The sequence below is a fragment of the Danio aesculapii genome, chromosome 15 (assembly GCF_903798145.1).
Source record: "Danio aesculapii chromosome 15, fDanAes4.1, whole genome shotgun sequence".
Taxonomy (NCBI): Eukaryota; Metazoa; Chordata; class Actinopteri; order Cypriniformes; family Danionidae; genus Danio; species Danio aesculapii.
This window is the reverse complement of record NC_079449.1, coordinates 6412684-6437068: the sequence shown is the minus strand read 5'-3', so window position 1 is coordinate 6437068 and position 24385 is coordinate 6412684. Positions and strand designations below refer to the sequence as shown.

General features: G+C 37.0%; 1 protein-coding gene across 1 annotated transcript in view; it reads left to right on the top strand.

Moving 5' to 3' along the window:
* The window catches only part of tiam1b (TIAM Rac1 associated GEF 1b), a 158499-nt gene that overhangs the window by 13534 nt on the left and 120580 nt on the right, over positions 1-24385 (top strand). The window contains 1 exon segment of the mRNA XM_056473933.1: positions 22205-22309. The gene's annotated coding sequence lies outside the window, so the exon portion shown is untranslated.

Below are 24385 nucleotides of genomic sequence, written 5' to 3'. Positions count from 1 at the left end.
TAATTTGTTCTGTCTTTGAAAAGGCAATAAGCTCACACAGTGACCCATTTCATGTGTAAACATGTAGTGCAGGGCCGTTTAAATCGTTACAGTAATTGCTGCTAATGCTAATAGAGCCAGAGTGTTGTTTTCACATGCAGATTTTTTTCTAAAAGGCCAGTCATGTGGCCTCACTTTTCCTCTGGGCTTCACATGAACTTTATCTTCATGTGTTTGCTTCTTAAAGAACAGCACAGACTGGTTGCTTGAAGTTAAACCTTTAGCATGTTGAAAGGTGGATTCTGGGGCTTGTTTTTAAGTCACGTGTACTTTACTGGATATAGAATAGAGGGACAGGATTACGATAGTAACTACTTAACCTACTTAATATAATATTTATTTTTGATTTTTCCGATGCACTCTAAAAAGTATTTTTCTAAATTGTATATACAGACCATTTTGAGGGATGTAAACAATAGCGATGTGCGATTAATCAAAATCGAAACGCAATCGCAATTTGTTAATTGCAAGAGGCTGCAATATGAAATGTACAGTTGAAGTCAGAATTATTAGCCCCCCTTTGATTTTTTTCTTTATTAAATATTTCCTAGATGATGTTTAACAGAGCAAGGAAATTTTCACAGTATGTCTGATAATATTTTTTCTTCTGGAGAAAGTTTTATTTGTTTTATTTCAGCTAGAAATAAGTTTTAAATTATTTAATAACCATTTTTAGGTCAAAATTATTAGCCCTTTTAAGCTATATATTTTTCGATAGTCTGCAGAACAAACCATCGTTATGCAATAACTTGCCTAATTACCCTATCCTGCCTAGTTAACATTATTAAGCCTTTAAATGTCACTTTAAGCTGTATAGAAGTGTCTTGAACAATATCTAGTCAAATATTATTAACTGTCATCATGACAAAGATAAAATGAATCAGTTATTAGAAATGAGTTCTTAAAACTATTATGTTTAGAAATGTGTTGAAAAAATCTTCTCTCCGTTAAACAGAAATTGGGGAAAAAACTAACAGGGGGCTAATAATTCAGGGGGCTAATAATTCTGACTTCAACTATATATGTGTTATTTAATTTCCTCTGCCCAGAGCAAATGCATGACTGCCGGTGTCCTGACATTTATCCTACCCATCAGATTACGCTACCAACACTGTATTTGAATGGTTCTGAGGTTGGAGTTAGGGATTAGGTAGGTTAGGGCGATATTACAGCTTCATATCACAGTACTCCACATTAAAATCTACACTGGTAGCAAAATCTGATGGGTATTGGGTCATCAAGATGTGCTCCCTAATTTTTGAATGGGAGGTAGGACGATCTGACAATGTAGGACAAATCGACAGAACACCGGCTGTGTGTGACATTCTTACTAGCCAATCAGAATTATCAGAACAATCAGAGCACAACCGACTTATGCCCACAATTAAAAAAAAAAAGAAAACAAACAGGAAAGCGCTGACAAGTGGGATTATGGCGTCTGCTGCTTCAGATGCATTAATAGACGAATTAATATCAAAGAAAAAACAGCATTTGTAATAGGAATAGAATGAATTTGCTTAGAATAGAATAGAATAGAATAGAATAGAATAGAATAGAATAGAATAGAATAGAATAGAATAGAAAGAATAGAATACTTTGGTTTCAAAGTCACAGACACTGAACAAATACAGGTAATTTTTGAGAGCTGTCACAGAATTGTTGTCACGGTTTACAAGTTATTGAGCTGAAGCTGGACTAAAAATTAAATTGTGAATGAAATCGCAATCGCAGTATCTGTCAAAAAAATGACAATTAGATATTTTCCACAAATCGCACAGCCCTAGTAAACAAAAACAATGGTCCCAACGTCTTTCCTGTTTTGCATTTTTAATTTCTATAGCTTCCAAAATCCAAAAAGAGCCACATATTGATAAATAATGTTATGATAGCTGTTTTAACATTAAGTTATGATTGAATTGCCTCTCGTTACAGTTATGAAATAGTTTGAAAACACACAGGAAATGTTCATGGGCCAATAAGATGACCACAAATGGTCTGTACATCAAATAATATTGAAGTGTGCTTTAAATGCAAATGCAGTTTCAGATTTTTGTTTTCAAAACTAGTAAAATGAGTCAAACACAGAAAAAAAATTCAAATTTAACTTAAATTAACAAAGAAAAAACATGAAAAACAAAAATAAAGATCAATTCAATCTGTTAAAACGTACAGTATACCTAATTTATTTATCATTTAATATAGTTCATTGATATTAGAGTAAAGGTTTAAGTTATATGACTTTTAAATTTGTGATATAAGCATTTCACTGCGTATCGTACTGTGTATGTGACAAATACAACTGGAATTTGATTGTTTTATTAGTGATGATAGGGACAATAAAACAATGTATTACACTGAAAATAACTTTTGCTGCTTGTTCAAACTACTGATTAAAAATGAGCTGAATCAACACAATTCTGAAGGGCTTTGTGTGCTAACTTAATTGTTTACTTAAATTTGTAAAATTAATTAACTTAATCGATTTGTGTTGGGATAATATGAAGGAATTATGTGGAACCCTGCATTTTTACGGTGCAATATAGTATAAAAACTAATTTTACTTCTTCTGCATGGCCTAGCCATAACCCCAACCATAACCTTATTATATTTCTATATACCTAAATAAAACTACTACATAACAACACTCAAAATGTATTTATTTTTTTTGCTTATTCAAACTATTTAAAATAAGCTGAAACAACACAATTCTTGAGATTTCATTGGGACAACTTTATTTATTTATTTATTTTTTGTTAAAAGTGTTAAGTTAGCTTAATCAATTTGTGTTGGGACAGCATGAATGAATTGCGTGGAACCCTACATTTTTTACAGTGTACAATAAATACACTGACAACAATTGTTCATTGGATTTACTACATTTTTCAAGGTTTATATTTATTTAGGCTGAATTTAAACAAACAAATTAAATTTAGTAATGTTCAGCTTAATTTATTTGTTTAAATCCAGCCTGTATAAATTGTTTGCAAATTTAGTAACTCCAACGAATCGTTTTTTTAAGTGTACTTACATCCAGTAAGCACCAATTAAGAGTTCATTAAGGGAAAACTCATAGTTATTAGTGCGTATGTGTTCTCTCTTCTAAATTATTGCATGCAATTTACTAGTAATTTAATTGAAAACACTTTTTCCACCAGTAGTTTTAGCTGTCCCTCAAAAGTTCAGCATTCCCTCAAGCAAAAAGCATGTTCGCACGTAAGCACGTAGGTTTGGGTGGTGCTGTCGGGGGTCTCAGGTACACCCATCCTCCAGCAGGACAGCATGGGGGGCAGGGGTGATCAGCAGATGTCCAGAGGAGGTGTCGGGACATGTCTGCACCTCCTTCAGCACGTCGTTCACGGGCTTCAAAGCTGAGGGGAACTCAGGAAATACAGGCCATCAAAACTATACGAGCTGTTAATGTGCTCCTTCAGAGATTAGTGTGAAAACAGCACTCGGAGGGGCACAGTGGTATAATAATTATTACCTTTTTGCAAACGCATTTGGTTTTGTTAATGTCAGTTTTGTTTTTAATGTTGACAATTTTGTAACGGTGTGAGTTTTGACAGGTATGTCCCAATGGAAGCAGTGTTATTTTATTATTATAATTTATTTACTGTTATTGACCTTATTCTTGACGTACGAGCGGGTGCAGCCATTGGAATCTTTTTGGCTTGATACTTCTGGTGTCATTCACTTACAATGATTTTTACGTAGACATTAAAAACAGTTTGTTATGCTGCTTCATGTTGAAAACTGATATTTTCTTATTACGTTAGTCTACTTTTTATGCATATGCATTGAACACATTGTTTGTAGAGTAAGTAGTTTGACTGTATTCTGTCGTTTATTATTCGTAGTCATTTCTCCCATAGGCAACTGAATCTGAAGTTCTAAAACAATCGCAAAAATGAGCGCGCTTCCGCATCGCAGAATAAAGTGAATAGTATTTGCTAATATTTGCAATTGGAATCTTTTATTTTAATGTTTCAATTAAATTTAAAAAAATAAATAAATTATTAAATTTAATTTATTTGTAAGTTAAATTGAATTAATTTTTAAATGATTTAAATACATTTTTTATTACGTGCTTCTTTTTTTACTAATTAAATTAATTTAAATTAATATTAAATATTTTTAAATAAAAATTATTATTTATTTTAAAATACGATTCATTCATTTTCTTTTCGGCTTAGTCCCTTTATTAATCCGAAGTCGCCACAGCGGAATGAACCACCAACTTATCCAGCATATGTTTTTCGCAGTGGATGCCCTTCCAGCTGCAACCCATCACTGGGAAACATTCATACACACTCATTCACTATGGACAATTCAGCTTACTCATTTCACCTGTACCACATGTCTTTGGACTGTGGGGGAAACCGGAGGAAACCCCATGCAAACACAGGGAGAACATGCAAACTCCACACCGAAATGCCAACCAACCCAGCCAAGGCTCGAACCAGCGACCTTCTTGTTGTGAGGCAACATCACTACCTACTGCGCCACTGCATCGCCCTAAAATGCTATTCTTTTGTATTAATTAAATGAAGTAAAAATTAAGCTATTTATAAATTAATATTTTAGAAATCGCATTACTTAAAATTAAAATATTGAGCATAATTTTTTATTGGTTCGCTGGTTTTCCACCATTTTAGAGACTTAAAGGGATAGTTCACTTAAAAATTCTAAACCTTTATGAGTTTTTTCTTCTGTTGAACTCAAAATATGACATTATGAAGAAAGCTGAAAACCTGTAACCATTGACTTTCATAGTAGGAAAAACGAATGCTATGGAGGTCAATAGTTACAGCTTTTCAGCATTTTTCAAAATATCTTCTTCATAATATGTTCTTTTGGTTTGTTTGACAAGTGTGAGGGCTCCGAATCAGGCCCAGGCGTGGATCAGTTGGCTGGCCCTGACACGGTTGGAAGAGGTGTGCCAGAGCGCGATTCAGTTGGGCTTTACCGCGATACGCTTGTCATGTGAGTGCAAAGCATGCCTGGGAGTGAAACTGGAGACGTGACGTCACTTTTAAGAGACTGTTTCATATGGATTTATTAATCATTCTTACTTTTCATTGAATGCAAACTGTCATAGTTTATTATAGACGCAAACCCCACACTGCACGTCAGCTGCACCTTCAGCAAACCTCCTTATACCTGCAGCACAAGGACTTTCATGATAATTTATGAGCGTCAAAAGTGGTGGATCTGTTCAGCGAAATATTTGACTGTGTGTCACTACATCTAAATGACTAAATAAGACAAATCGATATAACTAAAGCAATGCCCACTGTGATGAGCAAGAGCGCTTCTCTTTCTGTTAAACTGAACCGCGCATCATCGATGATACAAGCTCTAGCTCAGAAGGTAAATCCAATGTGAGTGCAGGCCGTGTATAAAGACGAGAATACAAGCGAATGGTCAGGACAGGTGGCAACACAAAGCAAAACAAAGCAAAGGTGAAAAACACAGGAAGCGAAGACAAGGAAAATGCTTCGATAATGCTCAGATCACAAGACTCAGCCAAGAGTGTGTGTGATGAGGTGTCTTTATAGTCCTAGTAATCAGTCCATCATGAGCTTCCAGCTGTGTGTGTGTGTAATCAGGGGGAAGCAGGAACTGGTGTGTGAGTGCAAAGACATCTGGGAGTTGTATTCCATATAGTGGCAGATGTGTAGTTCTCCAGCAATCTGCACAGGCTAGATCACTGGTGATTATGACAGCTACATTCAAACATTAGCAGTAAACATAGCAGCTCTGAGACAGTCGCCAGAGCCTTCATTCATCTGTGTAATCTCGATGACCAGGGAGATGAAGTTGATCAACCAGCTCGCAATTATGCTCAAGTATTTATGTAGAGGTAGCTAACGCACATTACTATGAGCTTTTAGATATACCCTTGTCACTTTATTAATTTTTAAATGCTTTAACACACAGAAATCTGTTTATTATCTCTTACATGTGAGCTGTTTATCACTTATTGGCTGCAAACAATGTACAGATTTGATGTGTATTGAACTGATCTTTTGAGACGTCTCCAAGCAGAAACATAACAGCCATAATTGCTAGAACAGAAATAACCGATCCGCCGTCACTCAGGTCTGGATATTGAGTCGGCCTGTCACTCGAGGGTCTCGTCTGTAAGACCTGTCAATCATTCATCGCACCACAGTGACCTCCCTGCACAGCTTTGCCACAGGCGAATATTTTAAAATCATAAAACGCTCCTATATTTCTCAAGCTCATTACGCCGCCTGTGTGCTTTATGTTGCATTGGGTCTCTCTTTCAGGCAGATGGTACATTTGTGCAGTTTTCATTATCGTCGAATGCCCCTCGCAGCGTTTCTCAATTAAATGTTTCTACAGCTTCAAATGAATTCAGCACGCAATACACCAAAAACAGCACCGCGATTGAAACATGTTGAGTCGTCCTGATTAACAACCATAGACAATTAGAGAAATGCATTGTGTGTTAGTGAAAAAAAAAACATCAGCGGCCAAAGGCTTAGAAAGTTGTTTAAGTGATAAGTCAGTTAAGTAGATATACATGTGGCCGAGATGAAACTGAACGTCCATTAATGTACAATCATTTAGCTTTTTTTGTTCTCCAGATGCATTGTGGGTGTTACCAGAATGTTTTTCAAATTGTCTCATATATCACACTCTTTAAAAAGTCTCATAAAAGAGGATCCCCCCTGAAGCGTGTAAAAACATCTCTTCTCCTGGTGTTTTCAAAAACAGTTGTTTCCATTTCAGTTATATATTGAACTTAAAGGACAGAAGATTTATGCTAATTAATATGTAGGCCTATGTTAAATTCTAGCAAAGACTATAGAAGACGCAAGACATGTCACTCGTACACTGTAAAACCCAACAGTCAACTTGATCAAATGAAATGAGTGTAGTCAATAACTCAAAATTGACTGAAAGTTAATTCTACTCATTTGTAGAGTTTTGTACTCAGTGTTGAAGGTAATGAGTTAATTAAATACCTCATTACTTCAGCTTAAATGGAGTAAGTTCACAGTACTCATATAGATTACTCAATAGAGAACTCAAATGGTTTATCGGAATCAGTTTCCTCAAATGGTTTGAGTTGCCATAACTTATTGGCTTTAACAGTACTCAGTTGGTTTGAGTTTTCTTCATTTCTTGGTTTTATTGTGCTCAAATTGCTCCATTTACCCAAATGGATCAAGTTCACAGAACTCATTAGGATTAGTTTTTGAACTTAAATGGTTTGTTGCAGTCGGATTCCTCAAATGGTTTGAGTTACCTTAACTTTTTGGGTTTTACAATGTATACTTTTGAATGGGGAAAAGTGTAACTGTCAAAATGGTGAATGAAGCCCCACCTTCTAGTACAGGAGCCAATCAGCGATCGCTATATGGAGAATAAAGCCCACCTTCTAGGAGCTAATCAGTGATTGCTATAGAATGACAATTCTCCGGGGGAGGGGCTCGGACCAGACATTTCTGCAGATTTTGTGTGATACGAACATTTAGAAATTAAACTAAAGAGACTTGTTGTTTAACTTTATTAGTTATTAGTAATATGTAAAGTAATCGTAAGCTTGGCAAGTAATTTGATGTTTCCCCATTTCAACAGAATGCTCGAGCATACTGCCTGAGAGGCATTTCAAAGATGGCCGCCAAGTGAAATGACTTGCCTTAAAGGGGCTTTGATTCTAAATTGTGCGGATTATGATTGTGGCATATCAAAATCTTAACTAAAAACTAAAAATCTAGTATTGTTTAATTAAAAAAATATTTTAAAAATCTAGAATGATATAAGTGGGAACAGAACAGGGAAGCCAAATACAAAAGCAAACCAGTCTAATACACGTTAAACTACCTCTGAAACTGCTTTAAATTGTAGAAGTTGAAAACCTTTTAGATCATGTTTATTTCCATCCATTTGTGATTAGTTTGAAAAAATGCATTTTAACACATTAAAGACCAAAAAGATAGACTGAAAGATGCATTAATTGTTTTTATGATGTGTATTTTGTGACAGAACTTAAAGAACACCTAAGACAATTGTATGTGCTGGTTTTTGCACTCATTATGTTTCGGGAAATTCTCTGTCACACACAAAAATAACATAAGGCTCCAAGAAGATGTGTTTGCCATTCCTGTATTAAACTGTAATGGTGCGTTTCCACTAAGTGATATGGTACGGTTCGATTCGGTACGCTTTTATGGCCGTTTCCACTGTCAAAGGGTACCTAAAAGGGAACCGTACTATACCACTTTTTGGTCACCCTTTGCAAAGAGTACCAAGCACAACAAAAGGGTACCAAAAGGCGGAGCAAGACGCACAGCTGAACGCTATTGGTTTACAGAGATACGTCACTCGCAGAAGCAGGAGAATGAAAACAAAGAAGCGAGCGGTTTCACTTTCTCCAGAGACCTCGCTGCACGTCTATATTCGAAATAGCGAACTTCTTGAGCTGATGATAATAACGTGCGCGTGATTATTGAAGTGCTTCTGATACCTGATCCTCTCAGAAAGGGACAAACGCGAGAGTGAAGCGTGAAAAAGCAAAGGAGCAGCACGAAAAAACAGAGCAGCTAATGATGCTTTCTGCAACATAAAACGTGAACAAACTGCCATGTTTAACTATTATCATCGCCTTCTGGACTATTGTGGACTGTATAGACACAGATGAGAGGTTTGCACTGACTGGATTATATTTTGTGTTGTTTTGAACCCAAATAAGGACTAAATGTATGCTGTGTGTAGTTTTTCTGAAATTGGTAACATATCGGAGACTGTAAGGGGCTGTATGTGTTCATATATGTTGCATTTATTTATTTATTACAATTACTATTATCATTGATCTGCAGTTATAATCAAATCATGTTCATAGAAATGTTAGTAATGAACATTTATACACACGTATTTATGTGTATGAAGCATCTCTTTTGTGAGAAATGCTTCTCATATGATATGTGAACGACTCGCACGGCGTTACTGTGACAAAAAATGACGTTGTCTGAAACTTTCTGTCGTACACCACGCCCACCAAAAGCATACCCTTTTGGCAGTGGAAACGCAAGCCTGATAAAGGTGACCCGCACCGACCCGTACCGTACTGTACCTCTCAGTGGAAACGGGCCATAATTGGCAACATTGTGAACTGCACAGTCCCGTCTTTTTTAAAAGGCTCTCAAGCTGCATTTACACTAGTATGTCCTGCAGGCACAGGACGTCAACATGACATCAGATTGACGTTGTACTCCAATGTCGTGGGACATTACATTTTGTTTGGAAATTAAAATGGACATTAGACTGACGTTGCATTTGGCTCACTTTCCAACAAAACCTCAAAACAACCAAATGTCAACATCTAATAATGTTACAGCTTGTCGTTGTGTGGACGTTACCACTATGACGTCTATCAGACATTGGATTTTAGTTGCCATACCTGATGAATAAATGTCAGTATTTGACATTAATATGACGCTGGTTTAAGATGTTGCCTCGACGTTGGATTTTGGTCACTTTCCTACAACCTAAAATCAACCAAATATCAACATCATTTCACGTCGTTATTGGACATCAAAATAACATTGTCCTTAGACGCTGGTGACCTAAATCTTATCTTATATTAACATCTTATGACGTTGTGTGTCTGCGGAGTGTTCAGTTTAAAATGGCAGTTCAGAATGAAAATGCTCTTTGTGCAAACTGTGGTTGTGATATATCACTCGGCTTTCCCAAGGTCTGGAATGGTTTACTGACACTGGTGCATCTGCATCTCTTATGTGTTGTTGTTCCGCCATTATGGGAAACTGCGAAATGACCAAAGCATAAACAGCTGCAGTGACAAAATAATTCAGATCTTTTACATGTAAATTAATGTCGATACTTGGGGACAGAGTATTGATAATATATAATAGAGTATCGCAATAAATCAGCATTTTGATATATAGTTCGACCCCAACTATACTGAAACACCTACTTTTATAGTATCTTCAGCATTTCCACAACACTCCATTTTCATGGGTTGAAGATGCTGGAGTAATGGGCAAAACTTGTGTGTAGTGTATGTTTTATAAACAAATTTCGTGAGGAGCACGCGCAGAAGTTTCAGTATCAAATACGTAATTTGACAATTATTCTATTATCCAATCAGTTCTTGACCAAACCCGTATATATACCAAAGCTGTCTTACCTGCAGCATCTTACGACTTTAGCATCCCTCCACCACCCCGTCACCTCACCTCTTAAGCATTACAATCCCGGGGGGAGCGTTCTGGGGCCGGGCTAGATACTTCGCTCGAATCCCAATTCCTCTGTTTCCTGATAAGAGGAATAACTCAAGTTTTGGGTGTCTTCCCCGAGCTCAGAGCCCTCTCCCCGGACAGCACGCCAAATACGCTTTATTCTGAAACTATTGCAAGTGTGAACTCGGGAATTAAAACAGAAATGCACTAGTGTAAACAGCTCATCAGTCTGATGCACACCGGGGCTTATATACCAATGTTGATACAGTTCGTTTCAATCGGAAACATGTGAACATGTCCTGAATTCACAGGTTTAGTCATGCAAAGTCATCTCTCAGTGATTAATTTTGATTAAGTTTCTACTGTTCGTCTATTGGAGGTGACATTTAGCAGTTGTCTCATGTACTCCAGCATGCTAGTCATTGTTGTGCTTCTATAAAGTGTGAATTAATTACCCAGCGCGAACATCAGAAACGGACCCTCGCTGATTTTCTTGGCATGAAGCGTTCTTCTTTTTCCACCCCGCAGCTGCTGATGAATTTTTCGGTTTGGTTTCCAGCCGCCTCAGAGCTTTCTCTCGCTCCCACGCTGAGAAACACACGTCAGGTTGAGCTTTGGGGCAAAAAGTGCTGTTTTCACCCCTTTGCATCCGTTAAGCTTAACTTTCCACTGTGGACGGTGCAATACCGAGTCCGCTCTGCTCCTGTCTCGACAGGTCATGGTATGTCACTAATGTGGCTCTAATAACAAAGCAAAATGCACCTGTCACATTTTTTAGGAGGAGATTTGCAGGTAAACACACAGAGTCCTGAAGTGTGGTCCTGGATTGCGTGATGGAGCCCCTGGGTGTGTTTGTTTGCACACCTTCTTGAAAAAGGGATTGGAGATGACAGGCTCTCATTTCAGGATGTTTACCGCTGTCGCTTACTTTGCCTGACGTCACCGTCGGATTTGATAAACAACTCAGTCTGACGCCACTGTTTTTTGTCTATGCCAGACAACATATCAGCTAAAGCAGGGCTTTATTCACGGTGAGGATATTTCACACCGGAGCTCGTCTCCATAACACATAGGAAGTGATAAAACGAACATGCCGTGAATTTAAATGAGTGTGCTACTGTAGGCTTGCATCTGCGTTTGCTGCTACAGTCAACCTGTATTTTAACCAACTTATTAAATAGGAAGAATTATGTGAGACAAGTTAACGAGATTTTCAATAATACTTTACAATGGGCAATGTGTTTGTTACTGTGTTTATTTCACATTTTAGCCATTCATTCATTTTCTTTTCAGCTTAGTCCCTTTTATTAGGAGTCGCCACAGCGTAATGAACCGCCAACTTATCCAGCACATGTTTTACCCAGCGGGTAACATGTCCCTTCCAGCTGCAACCCATCTCTGGGAAACATCCATACACACACACACATTCACACACATACACTACGGACAATTCAGCCTACCCAATTCACCTGTACCACATGTCTTTGGACTGTGGGGGAAACCGGAGCACCCGGAGGAAACCCACACGAACGCAGGGAGAACATGTAAACTCCACACAGAAACGCCAACTGACCCAGCCGAGGCTCAAACCAGCGACCTTCTTGCTTGTGAGGCGATAGCACTACCTACGTCGCCCATTTTAGCCTTTTAGTTTTGCTAAACAATAGATAAAATAAATTTTAAAATTATTAATTGGATTTACTACATTTTAGGTAAGTGGTTGCAAACTATTTATTTGGTCTGAATTTAAATTAACAAATTATGTTGAACATTACTAAATTTAATTAGTTTAAATTCAGCCCATATAAATTGTTTGCAACTTGGCATGAGACGATAACCGTTTTCAAGGTATAACGTGGTTTGGAAAAGTTTTAAAACTACCTAAATTTTCTGTAATACCGTTCCTAAGGTACGTGTAAGATTTTTTTTATTTACTTTTAAAAAAAAAGTTTTTTAGGACAACAGTATTCCCAGCCGAAAAGATATCCAAAGATGTTGTTTTAAATTGTAAATAAATATGTGTTTCTGAAACAAATGAAGACAGCAGAAGTCAATAGTTAATTTTCATTATTTAATCAGACATGTTTACGGCTCCAAAATATTTTAAATCTTTCAAAAAATAAAATATTTTGTTTTCAAAGGGAAAAAAATGTTGTTTTTTTATCCAGACATTCAAAAAGAATATATTTTAGAGCAGAATTCACAATATTGTGAAACCGTGATATTTTTATCCAAGGTTATCATACCGTCAGAATCTTATACCGGCCCATGCTTATTTGCAACTTAATTTAACTTAAAAAATATAGTAAATCTAATGAATCATTTTTTTTCAGTGCAGGATGAATTGTGGAATCGTTCATGCCTGTAGCACAAGCAGTTTCATGCTTACATCTAAAGCTATGGTCACACTGGGCTTTGTGTGTGCGAAATTCTGTCGTACGGTGCTGCGAAAAGGGGCGGGATTAAACAAGATGATTAGACATAAAAAAAAGTGAGCGATTGCTCCATGTTTTAAATTTCTGTCCAGAGAGGTTATGTTTTGATCCTCGATTGGTCTCACGCAGTCAAGTGATGCGATTTCGCAGGTCAGAGTTCACCAAGCTTGAACTTTGCACCGCAGCGAACTGCGAAACTTAACGCATGATCCTGCGTTTCCGGTTTGACGCATTAGAGTGCGTATGAATTGAAGTCTATGGGAGGAAAAGCCCAGTGTGACCGCAGCTTAAGTGAAGTTTCACAAACTAATTTCGAGAGAAGCACGTGATATGATCTACTGCAGCAGGTCTCTCATCTACAATCATTAGCTAGCCAATCAGATTAATCCACACTCACTATAAGTAGCCTATCCAAAATCACTCCCTTATATTCGTTTCCGAAGAAACCCCCTCATCCACACCTTCTCCCCCTTCCCTCCTTTACCACGGGAAGCTCTTGAGGACCACCTGATCTCGTACTCCCCTTACATGCTCTATTGACCAGGCGGGAGTCCTGGGCTCAATTATCTCCGAGCTCAGGTATCTCTCCAGGGACAGCATGTCAAACCTGCTAATAGCATCAAGCAATATCTAAGTGTGAACTCTTGAAAGTTTCTTTAGCACTAAGTAGTTATAGGAACTAGGGTTGTCACGATACTGGAATTTAGTACCAATCGATGCTGAGATTTTAAAAATGTCCATTTCCCGCTAACATTTTAGCCCGTTCTTAAACAGCGCTGATTTTTTCACTGCTGATGTGCTCAGCAGAAATGCCTGTGATTGGCCCTGAAGGTCATCAGTTCACAGAACTCACCTCTGTTTACTGAGTGTAATCACAGATACAGGGACACTGGGGTGTTTTAAAGTCGTGATTCATCAGCGCATCGCTCGTATGTCAGCTTATAGACAAACCAGCTGATCGACGTGGCTTTAAAACACTCCAACTCCAATTGTCCTATTGTAATATTTCATAAACCATGAATTTGCCCAGTCAGTGTACACTTACATCACTCTAGTTCCTATTGTGCTGAATTAGACCCTATTGTGAAGTAAGGCTTAGTTTAGTTCCCTGAAAGGCGTTCTTATAACTAAATTTGTTCGCTTATACAAACACCCCAAAAAGTGATTACTTTTGTAAGTAGTTCTAGGAACTATTGTATGAAAATATTCCTTAATTGCGAACAAATGCCTTAAAGGAACAGTTCACGTGAAAATGAAAATTCTGTTTGTCATATATTTATCCTCCATACTTCTGTTTGAGTTTCTTTCTTTTGTCGAACACAGCAAGATATACTGAAGAATGTCAGAATGTCCTATTGGGATATTTTATAAACCATGAATTTGCCCTCTTACATCACTCTAGTTCCTATTGTGCTAGATTAGAATCTACTGTGAAGTAGGTCTTAATTTAGTTGAATTAGAATTAGTGCTGAATTAGACCCTATTGTGAAGTAAGGCTTAATTTAGTCCCCTGAAAGGCGTTCCTATAACTAAATTCATTCCCTTGTGCAAACACCCCAAAAAGTGGTTACTTTTGCGAGTAGTTCTAGGAACTATTGTATGAAAAAGTTCCTTAATTGCGAATAAATACCTTAAAGCAGGCATGTCCAAGCTCGGTCCTGGAGGGCCGGTGTCCTGCAAAGTTTAGTTCCAACCCCAATCAGAGACACCTGGGCTAGCTAATCAAGCACTTACTAGGCTTTCTAGAAACATCCTTGCAGGTGTGTTGAGGCAAGTTGGAGCTAAAATCTGCAGGACACCGGCCCTCCAGGACCGAGTTTGGACACCCCTGCCTTAAAGGGACAGTTCATGTGAAAATGAAAATTCTGTTTGTCATTTATTCATCCTTGATACTTCTGACTGTGTTTCTTTTGTTGAACACAGCAAGATATACTGAAGAATGTCGGGAAAATAACATAATTTATACTTCTTATTTTTAGTTTCTACTTTGGATGTGATTGTCAGTGCCTGCTTTTTTCCAACATTTTTCAGAATATCTTGTATTGTGTTCAACAGAAAAAAAATTAGGACCACTGGAGTAAATGGTAAAATGGTAAATGTGAGTAAACGGTGCAGATATTTCATTTTTGGGTGAACTATCCCTTTAAATACTTAGTGTTAAGAGTTTGTTCAAATCACTACAAGGACTATTTCGAGGCGTGCTTAACTACTGATAAATAAAACAAACTGAATAATCAGTTTTTGAGGATTGTGGCTGCTGAATATGAAATGATGCTTCACATTTCTGGCTTCAGTTTGACTCAGACAGGATCAGTGCAGATATGGAGCTGTTTTCTCCTCTCATCTTCATCATCCATCAGCTGTACCCTGAGCAGGTCAAGCCCGGCTGTTCTCGCTGGAGAGTGTGCGAATGTGACGTGTCCTCATGGCCTCGTGATATAGAGTGGTTATTTTCTCTGTCTAAAGCGCTTGTGTGTTTTGATTTGTGCTGGTTGAGGCACGACCCGGCCATTAGTTACAGATAAACAGGCTCATGGGATGGTTTATGTCTTCACTTAGAGAGATTGAGGCCACTGAATCTGTCTGTTCATCCATCTGTCCACCCATCCAGTCCTCTGTCAGTCTGTCTGTCTGTCTGTCTGTCTGTCTGTCTGTCTGTCTGTCTGTCTGTCTGTCTGTCTATCTATCTATCTATCTATCTATCTGTCTGTCTGTCTGTCTGTCTGTCTGTCCATTCATCCTCCATCTGTCTGTCTGTCTGTTAGTCTGTCTATCTCTTTGTCTTGCTCTATTTACCTGTCTGTTCTGTCCATTCTTCTGTCTGTCTGTCTATTTGTCTGTCCTGTTGGTCCGTCTGTCAGCCCATCCGTCCGTCCGTCTGTCCGTCCGTCCATCTGTCCGTCTGTCTGTCCATTCATCCTTCCATCTGTCTGTTTGTCTGTCTATATCTTTGTCTTGTTCTATTTACCTGTCTGTTCTGTCCATTCCTCTGTCTGGCTATCTGTCTATTTATTTGTCTGTCTGTCTGTCTGTCTGTCTGTCTGTCTGTCCTTTCGGTCCATCCATCCATCCATCCATCCATCCATCCATCCATCCATCCATCCATCCATCCATCCATCCATCCATCCATCCATCCATCCATCCATCCATCCATCCATCCATCCATCCATCCATCTATCTATCTATCTATCTATCTATCTATCTATCTATCTATCTATCTATCTATCTATCTATCTATCTATCTATCTATCTATCTATCTATCTATCTATCTATCTATCTATCTATCTATCTATCTATCTATCTATCTATCTATCTATCCATCTTATCTCAGTCATGTTTAATGAACTCTCTCTGTCAATGAGTCTCTCTGTTCCACTGTAAAGTCAAGTAGATTCATCATGGTGGTGGAAGATGCTTTCGTAACCTTTTCACATGCGTTTATTAATATATGGGGCAGATGATGTGGGCGGCTCTTTAAAGCACAGCCCGGGGCCTGTGGCACATCGAGCTGATGTCCCGAACCCGCATGCATTTTACCCATGAGTCCTTGCTCTTAGCTGCTGTAGTGTGAGAACTTTGATCAAGCACTGTGGGATGTTGCTGGCCCCTCTGCTCAAGTGCTTTCTATTTTGGTGTTTTCCTGATGGTGCACACTAGCATGCTTACCGTATATACGACACTCCATCAGTGGAGAGCTGGCCTGGTTTCCACAGAGACACTGACGATTTCTCTGTGTTTGTGTTTCCTGGAGGTTTGTGTCGTTGTGCAACAAGGTGAATTCTGACATGCTTTATGACTCGCTACACAAAAGGTCAGTGTATAAAAAAGACCAAAGGACTGTGAGAAGGGTACATATACAGTCATGTGAAAAAGTTAAGACAGCCTGTGGAATTTCATGGTTTTCCTTATAAGGATGTAATAAAAACTATATGGTCTTTGACTTTTCTTAAAGGAACACTGCAATTTTAAAGGGAATAGGCTTATTTTGTTAACTTTCCTAAAGTTAAACAGTTTTTGAAAATATTTAGCCAATTTCTGGGTCTGTCTGGAGCACTTTTAGCTTAGCTTAGCATAGATCATTAAATCTGATTAGACCATTAGCCTCTCGCGTTCAAATTTTAAAAAAGAGTTTTAATCATTTTCCTATTTAGCGTTTAACTCTTGACTTCCCTAAAGATAACAGTAGAGTTTTTCCTTTTTTATTATTAATTCAGCCGATCTCTGGGTCTGTCTGGAGCACTATTAGTTTAGCTTAGCATAGATCATTAAATCGGATTAAACCATTAGCATCTCACTCTCAAATTTCAAAATAGAGTTTTGATAATTTTCCTGTTTTAACGTTTAACTCCTGACTTCCATTCACACGGGGTGTCAGCGTCAACACTTCCCATTCACTTTGAACAGGTAATGTCAAGCATTGCCAAACTAAATTGTGGATCCGTCGGGGCCACTTCAGCGGTGTTGCTCTCTGCAGAAGTTGGGAATTGCTCAACTTTTCAAACGCCATTGGAAGCGTCAGCCAATCAGATTGCTTTATGCAAATACCCCAGCTCAGACAGCCGATTGCGGTCTAATTTCATTGGCTGACAGTACTAGGATAATCGCATCAGCCCCAACTCCAGACACGCCCTTCGTCAAGCATTGATGCTGAAGCCCCGTGTGAATCGGGCGTAAAGATAACATTTGAGTTTACCGGTTTTTAGTAAATTCAGCCGATCTCTGGGTCTGTCTGGAGCACTTTTAGCTTAGCTTAGCATAGATCATTAAATTGGATTAGACCATTAGCATCTCACTCTCAAATTTCAAAATAAAGATTTGATCATTTTTCTATTGAGCGTTTACTCTTAACTTTCCTAAGGATAACAGTTGAGTTTTACCATTTTTTAAATAATTTTAGCCAATCTCTGGGTCTATCTGGAGTACTTTTAGCTTAGCTTAGCATAGATCATTAAATCGGATTAGACCATTAGCCTCTCGCACTCAAATTTCAAGATAGAATTTTGATCATTTTCCTGTTAAGCGTTTAACTCTTAACTTGCCTGAAGATAATAATTGAGTTTTACAGTTTTTATTAAATTCAGCCGATCTCTGGGTCTGTCTGGAGAACTTTTAGCTTAGCTTAGCATAGATCATTAAATTGGATTAGACCATTAGCATCTCACTCTCAAATTTCAAAATTAAGATTTGATCATTTTTCTATTGAGCGTTTACTCTTAACTTTCCTAAGGATAACAGTTGAGTTTTACCATTTTTTTTTATAATTTTAGCCAATCTCTTGGTCTATCTGGAGTACTTTTAGCTTAGCTTAGCATAGATCATTAAATCGGATTAGACCATTAGCCTCTCGCTCTCATATTTCAAGATAGACTTTTGATCATTTTCCTGTTCAGCGTTTAACTCTCAACTTGCCTGAAGATAACAATTGAGTTTTACAGTTTTTAATAAATTCAGCCGATCTCTGGGTCTGTCTGGAGCACTTTTAGCTTAGCTTAGCATAAATCATTCATTCCGATTAGACCATTAGCATCTCGCTCTCAAATTTCAAAATAGAGTTTTGATCATTTTCCTATTTAGCATTTAACACTTAACTTCCCTAAAGATAACAGCTGAGTTTTACCACTTTTTAAATAAATTTAGCCATTCTCTGGGTCTATTTAGAGCACTTTTAGCTTAGCTTAGCATAAATCATTAAATCAGATTAGACCATTAGCATCTCACTCTCAAATAAAATAAAAAACTTTGCTTATTTTCCTATTTAAATCTTAACTACTAAGACTAAAAGAAAATGAAAAGTTGCTATTTTCTGGGTTGATAGAAAATTCATGAGCTTCCTGTAAACATGTGTTTATTAGGCTGAATGATGATGAACATTTTCACCCATATTTTGACATTTAGTAAACATTATTTAAAGCTTTAGAGTGTCCAAACAGTATATTTACATGTAGTATGCTTCTTCTGGATATAAAATGTAGGTTGGACATAATTTTGAACCCATAGATCCATAATTGGATATTTGTGGTTTTCTATTGGTCAATCTTATATGATTGACAGGTAGATCCCGCCCACTGTCTTTTGCAGTGTTCAGTTTTATACTCCAGTCTGGCTAAGAATAAGAAAGATCAGAAATAGATCAACCACACACACAGACACACACACATCAAACACTTGTTACACTGTTGTTTGTTTTCAATGTCCTCAGACGTCTCCTGTCACCAATCCTGGCCCTTTATGTGCTCAACATGAACTCTGCATCCGGTCCTGATGCTTCAGTGCTGTTTGCGCTTGAGTTAGCAGTGCTGTCATGAGTCTTTACTATCATCTCTCAGCACTGCGACACAGACCTCAGATCAGGATAGACACAGAACGAGGACAGGATAGGAGACAATCTGTAAGAGCTCTGGTTTCTGCCATCTACAGGAAGCACAGAGAGTTGCAGTTTTCGACTTTCTTTCTTCAGCGCAGCACAGAATAAGACATTTATATTAATCTCAGACAGGGACGTGCAATACTTATGTATTTAACTGTGAGTGCAAGTGAATATTATCAGGTATTTCAGTAACTTTGTGAAAAACAAATTAAGTCTTGAGAGTTTAAAGTACACATGAAATCAAAGCTAACCATATTAATTTTGTTACTTGATGTTGCTAGTTTTTGCTGATCTGTGCATGTCATTAAAAAATTGTTTGCCATCTTTAATTGAAATCTGAAAATGCAACTCCTGTTTGTTTTTAGTTAAATTGTCAGATTGCATGCTTAACCACGCCCCCTCTTACGATCAGTTTTGACAACAAACAGAAATGGTGAGGGGGAGGAGTCTGTTAGGTTGCAATTACTCTCCACAAACCCTTTTCCCCATCTTTCTGAATGAAATGCCTACTTTACTGCATCCAATCAGCTTGCAGTAGAAAAAACAAGCCACGCCCACTGTTCTCATTTAATATTCCGAACTGTGTCACAAACTTTAAAGTCCACCTGAACTAGAGCAGGGGTAGGGAACCTATGGCTCAGGAGCCACATGTGGCTCTTTGACCAAAAATATGTGGCTCTCCAGCTGTCTCCCTTCAATAAAAAATTTAAACTGTCACTAAAAATCTGTTTCCTATTGAAAATACAATTCAAATGACCTTTTTATTGTTTATTCTTACAGCAAAATGGATTAACTTGAATCGGACACCAATAAAGGGTATGCAAATTACATTTCTAAGGTAACCTTGCTCACGTAAATTCAAACAACATTCATGAGTGCTGATGGCGAAATTTTTTTTTCTATAAATTATAATTTTTTTAATACATGGACTTGCTCGTAATGTGATGCTTATATATCCTCAATGGCTCTTTAAAAAATGCATTTGCCCAAAAAAATCAGAAATAGCTCTGCTGAAAAAAGGTTCCCGACCCCTGAACTAGAGGTTGCTGTAGACTTTTATTACACTATTGACCTTATTCTTCAATGCAGAAGTGCGCTCATTTTTGCGATTGTTTTAGAATTTCCGATTCAGCTGCCTATGGGAGAAATGACTAGGAATAATAAACGGCAGAAAACTACTTACTCTACAAACAAGTGTTTGCTTGACCAGGTAGAATAATATAAGAAGAAAATATCAGTTTGCAACACCAAGCAGCAAAACGAGCTGTTTTTAACGTCTAAAAATGAATGGAAGTGAATGAGACCGGAAGTCTCGAGCCAAAATGATTCAAATGGCTGCGCCCACTCATACACGGAGAATAAGGTGAATAAGGATGGATTTATTTTTATTAAGTGGGTTTGACAAACCACCTGAAGAAAACACACTCTTTCATCTCTCTGACACTTTAACTGACACTTGCACCAGTTTTTGCACATTTGCACCAGACACTTTCTTACAATCGCTTCTTATCTAAATTGTGCATTTATGAAGGTGAGTAGGCTTGGCAAACCACCTGTAGAAAACACTACATCTCTTTCAAAACTCTTTCATCTCTCTAACACTTTAATGCACACTTGCACCAGTTTTTGCACATTTGCACCGACACTTTCTTACAATTTTTATATATATATATATTTTTTTTAGTATTTATTTATTTATTTATTTTTAATCCCCCCCGCCTTACGCCTTCACTTTATTCTCTGACCAATAAAGGTTTCTTTTTATAATTAGCTCTTCTTGTGTGTATCGCCTCTTCTTGTTGAATCGCTGAATGCCTCCTCAATTTTACATCGCTTTAGACAAAAGCATCTCCTAATATTATATTTTTAAAATATAATATTTTTGGTGTTTTGTTTGCACCAGACTCTAAGACATATTACTAGGATTATAAAGTGTCAACCCTTTGCTGTACCGGGAAATACATTTTTTCAGGTTCTGATTTTGTGCAATGAAGTTTTAGCATTCATTCATTCATTTTCCTTCGGCATAGTCTCTTAATTGCCACAGCGGAATGAACCGCCAACTATTTAGCATATGTTTTACGCAGCGGATGCCCTTACACACATATACACACTCATTCACAAACACACTCATACATTACGGCCAATTTTGTTTACCCAATTGTTTGGACTGTGGGGTAAACTGGAGCAACCGGAGGATACCAACACCAACACAGGGAGAACATGCAAACTCCAACTGACCCAGCCGAGACTCAAATCAATGACCTTATTGCTTTGAGGCGACAGTGCTAAAAACTGAGCCGTCATGCCGCCTTAATTTTGATCATTACACACTGAAATAATACAACAGGTTTCATTCAGAAATTGCTAGTAAATTTCTCAGTCATTACACATAAAAGGCACATTTATTAAAGCCTGAAATTGTATTTTCATGTGAATAATACTCCTAAAGTCTGTTTACAACATTGAAAAATGACTTTTAAGTGGTCAAAACACTCGCTATGAGGCGATACAGTGGAGCTTTTAACTTCACCATCATTAAATCTCACTACAGTAAGTTCTTTGTGTTTCATACAGTTTGAATGCCTTCAGATTAGTTTGTGTCAGGAAATTTAGTCCATGTTTATCCTCAGCTTATAAATGTCTGCGGTGTTTGTTTTTACTCGAGTCGTTTTACCAGCTAGCATGCTATTCATTAGCAATGCGAAGTGTGTTTTAACCAATCTCCTCTTAAATCTTATGAAAAATGTCTCTTTTGGCTTAAGCTGTGTGTATATTTCCATTCATGCTGTGGTTTGTTGGCGGCAGCAGTAACCACAGGACTGATCTCAAGCTCTCTCTTTCTGTGACCACACACACAGACACTCACATGTTGAGTCTCTCATTTAGCGGCTCAAAGTGAAGTCCATCATCTTGCGTTTGTTGAATATGTCCAGAGCGCCTGAACATGTGTGGTCTCCAGCGTCAATCGCTCTTTCAGCTCTAATTCTGTCTTATTTCTGTGTGCTTCGGCTATATTTATCCCACTACAGTGTGTCCCCTTGTACTGCCTCGCAAACTGCTGTGTTAGGAGTCTTTTAAAATAGCAAGTTTATAACTCTCTTGCTTTCTGTTATTTTTTTTTCAGAGTTTGTAAGTGACCTATAATGCAGTGAAGAGAGTATGGTGTTAGGAGCTGATCTGTATGCAGAGTGAAATCCGTCATGACTGTGATGTCATTGCAACGCCGCAGGTAATATAACGAAGTGTTGTGAAGATGTGAAACTCATTCGTGAAAGAAATATATCGGTACATTTTAATTGTGAATGTGTTGTTTAGAGCAGTGTTTCCCAACCCTGTTCCTGGAGGCACACCAACAGTACATATTTTGGATGTCTCCCTTTTCTGACCCATTAACTTCAGGTGTTGGAGTCTCTTCTGATGTTATAAGTTGATTCAGGTGTGTTTGATTAGGGAGAGGTTGAAAATGTGGACTGTTGGTGTGCCTTCAGGAACAGGGTTGGGAAACACTGGTTTAGAGGTCTGCTTTGTAGCAGTTTTTAGTTATTGTTTAAGTAATTGTTTTGTTTGTAAAATTTTGCTAATTAGTTTATTTTTTAAATTAGTTTTGGGTTCTTTCTGTATAGTTTTTGCAATTGTATTTTATTTTGTATTCATCTTAGGCTAAACTAAATAAAGGAAAATATTTAATTGCATCAAATAAAGCTAGATTTTATATATATAAATATATATAAATAATGAATCAAATTTTCACAGTATGATAATATTTTATTTTTTTCTTTCTATTATTATTATTTATTCTTATATGTTTTATTTCGGCTAGAATAAAAGCTTTTAAAGTTAAAATTAAAAGTCTTTATTAAAAAAAAACAAACATTTTAAGGGTCAAATTATTAGTCTACAATTATAGTCTACAGAGCAAACCATCGTTATACAATAACTTTCCTAATTACCCTAACCTGCCTAGTTAGGCTAATTAACCTAGTTAAACCTTTAAATGTCACTTTAAGCTGAATAGAAGTGTCTTGAAAAATATCTAGTCAAATATTATTTACTGTCATCATGACAAAGATAAAATAAATCAGTTATTAGAAATGTGTTATTAAAACTATTATGTTTAGAAATGCGCTGAAAATAATCTTCTCTCCATTAAACAGAAATTGGGGAAAAAAATAAACAGGGGGGCTAATCATTCTGACTTCAACTGGATATACACACGCTACCAGTCAAAAGTTTGGGGTCAGTAGGATTTTAAATGTTTTAAAATAAGCTTCTCCTGCTCACCAAGGCTTCATTTATTCCTTCAAAAATACAGTACGAGCTGTAAAAATGTGAAATGTTATTGCACTATAAAATATCTGTTCAAAAGTAGTTTATCATTTAATTTAATAATTTATTCCAGTGATTTTAAAGATGAATTTTCATAATTCATTATTAATATTTTTTATTATTATTATTATTATTATTATTATTATTATTATTATTATTATTATTATTATTGTTATTGTTATTATTATTATTATTATTATTATTATTATTATTATTATTAATGTAATAGTAGTAAAAGAAATTACTAATGATTACAGTCATTATTGACTAGAGTAATAATTTAATTTGAAACTGCATAAAATAAGAAAGCACTTATTTAGATTTTGAACAAATATTTAACCATTTAACAATTTTTTTACATTTAAAAAATGCTGCCTTGATGAACAGTAGCAATATAATTAATATATTCATTCATTTTCCTTCGGCTTAGTCCAGTTATTTATCAGGGATCGCCACAGCGGAATGAACCGCCAACTTATCCAGCACATGTTTTACACAGCGGATGGCCTTCCAACTGCTACCCAGTACTGGGAAATACCCTTACACACTCCTACACATTCACACACATACACTACAGCCAATTTAGTTTATTCAATTCACCTATAGCACATGTGTTTGGACTTGTGGGGAAAACCGGAGCACCTGGAGGAAACCCACACCAATAAGGGGAGAACATGCAACATAGAAATGCCGGAGGACCCAGCCGGGACACGAACCAGTGACCTTTTTGCTGTGAGGTGACAGTGCTAGCCACTGAGCCACCATGTCGCCCCACAATATAAATTATAGACAATGTAATTTTTCAAAATTACTTTCACAGTTAAAATTAATTAACAGTGAATATGACATTATTAAACAGTAATTAATATTATCAATCAATAACTAATAATAATCATTCTTTCATTTATTTTATTTTCGGCTTAGTCCCTTTATTAATCGGGTGTCACCACAGTGGAATGAACCACCAACTTATCCAGCA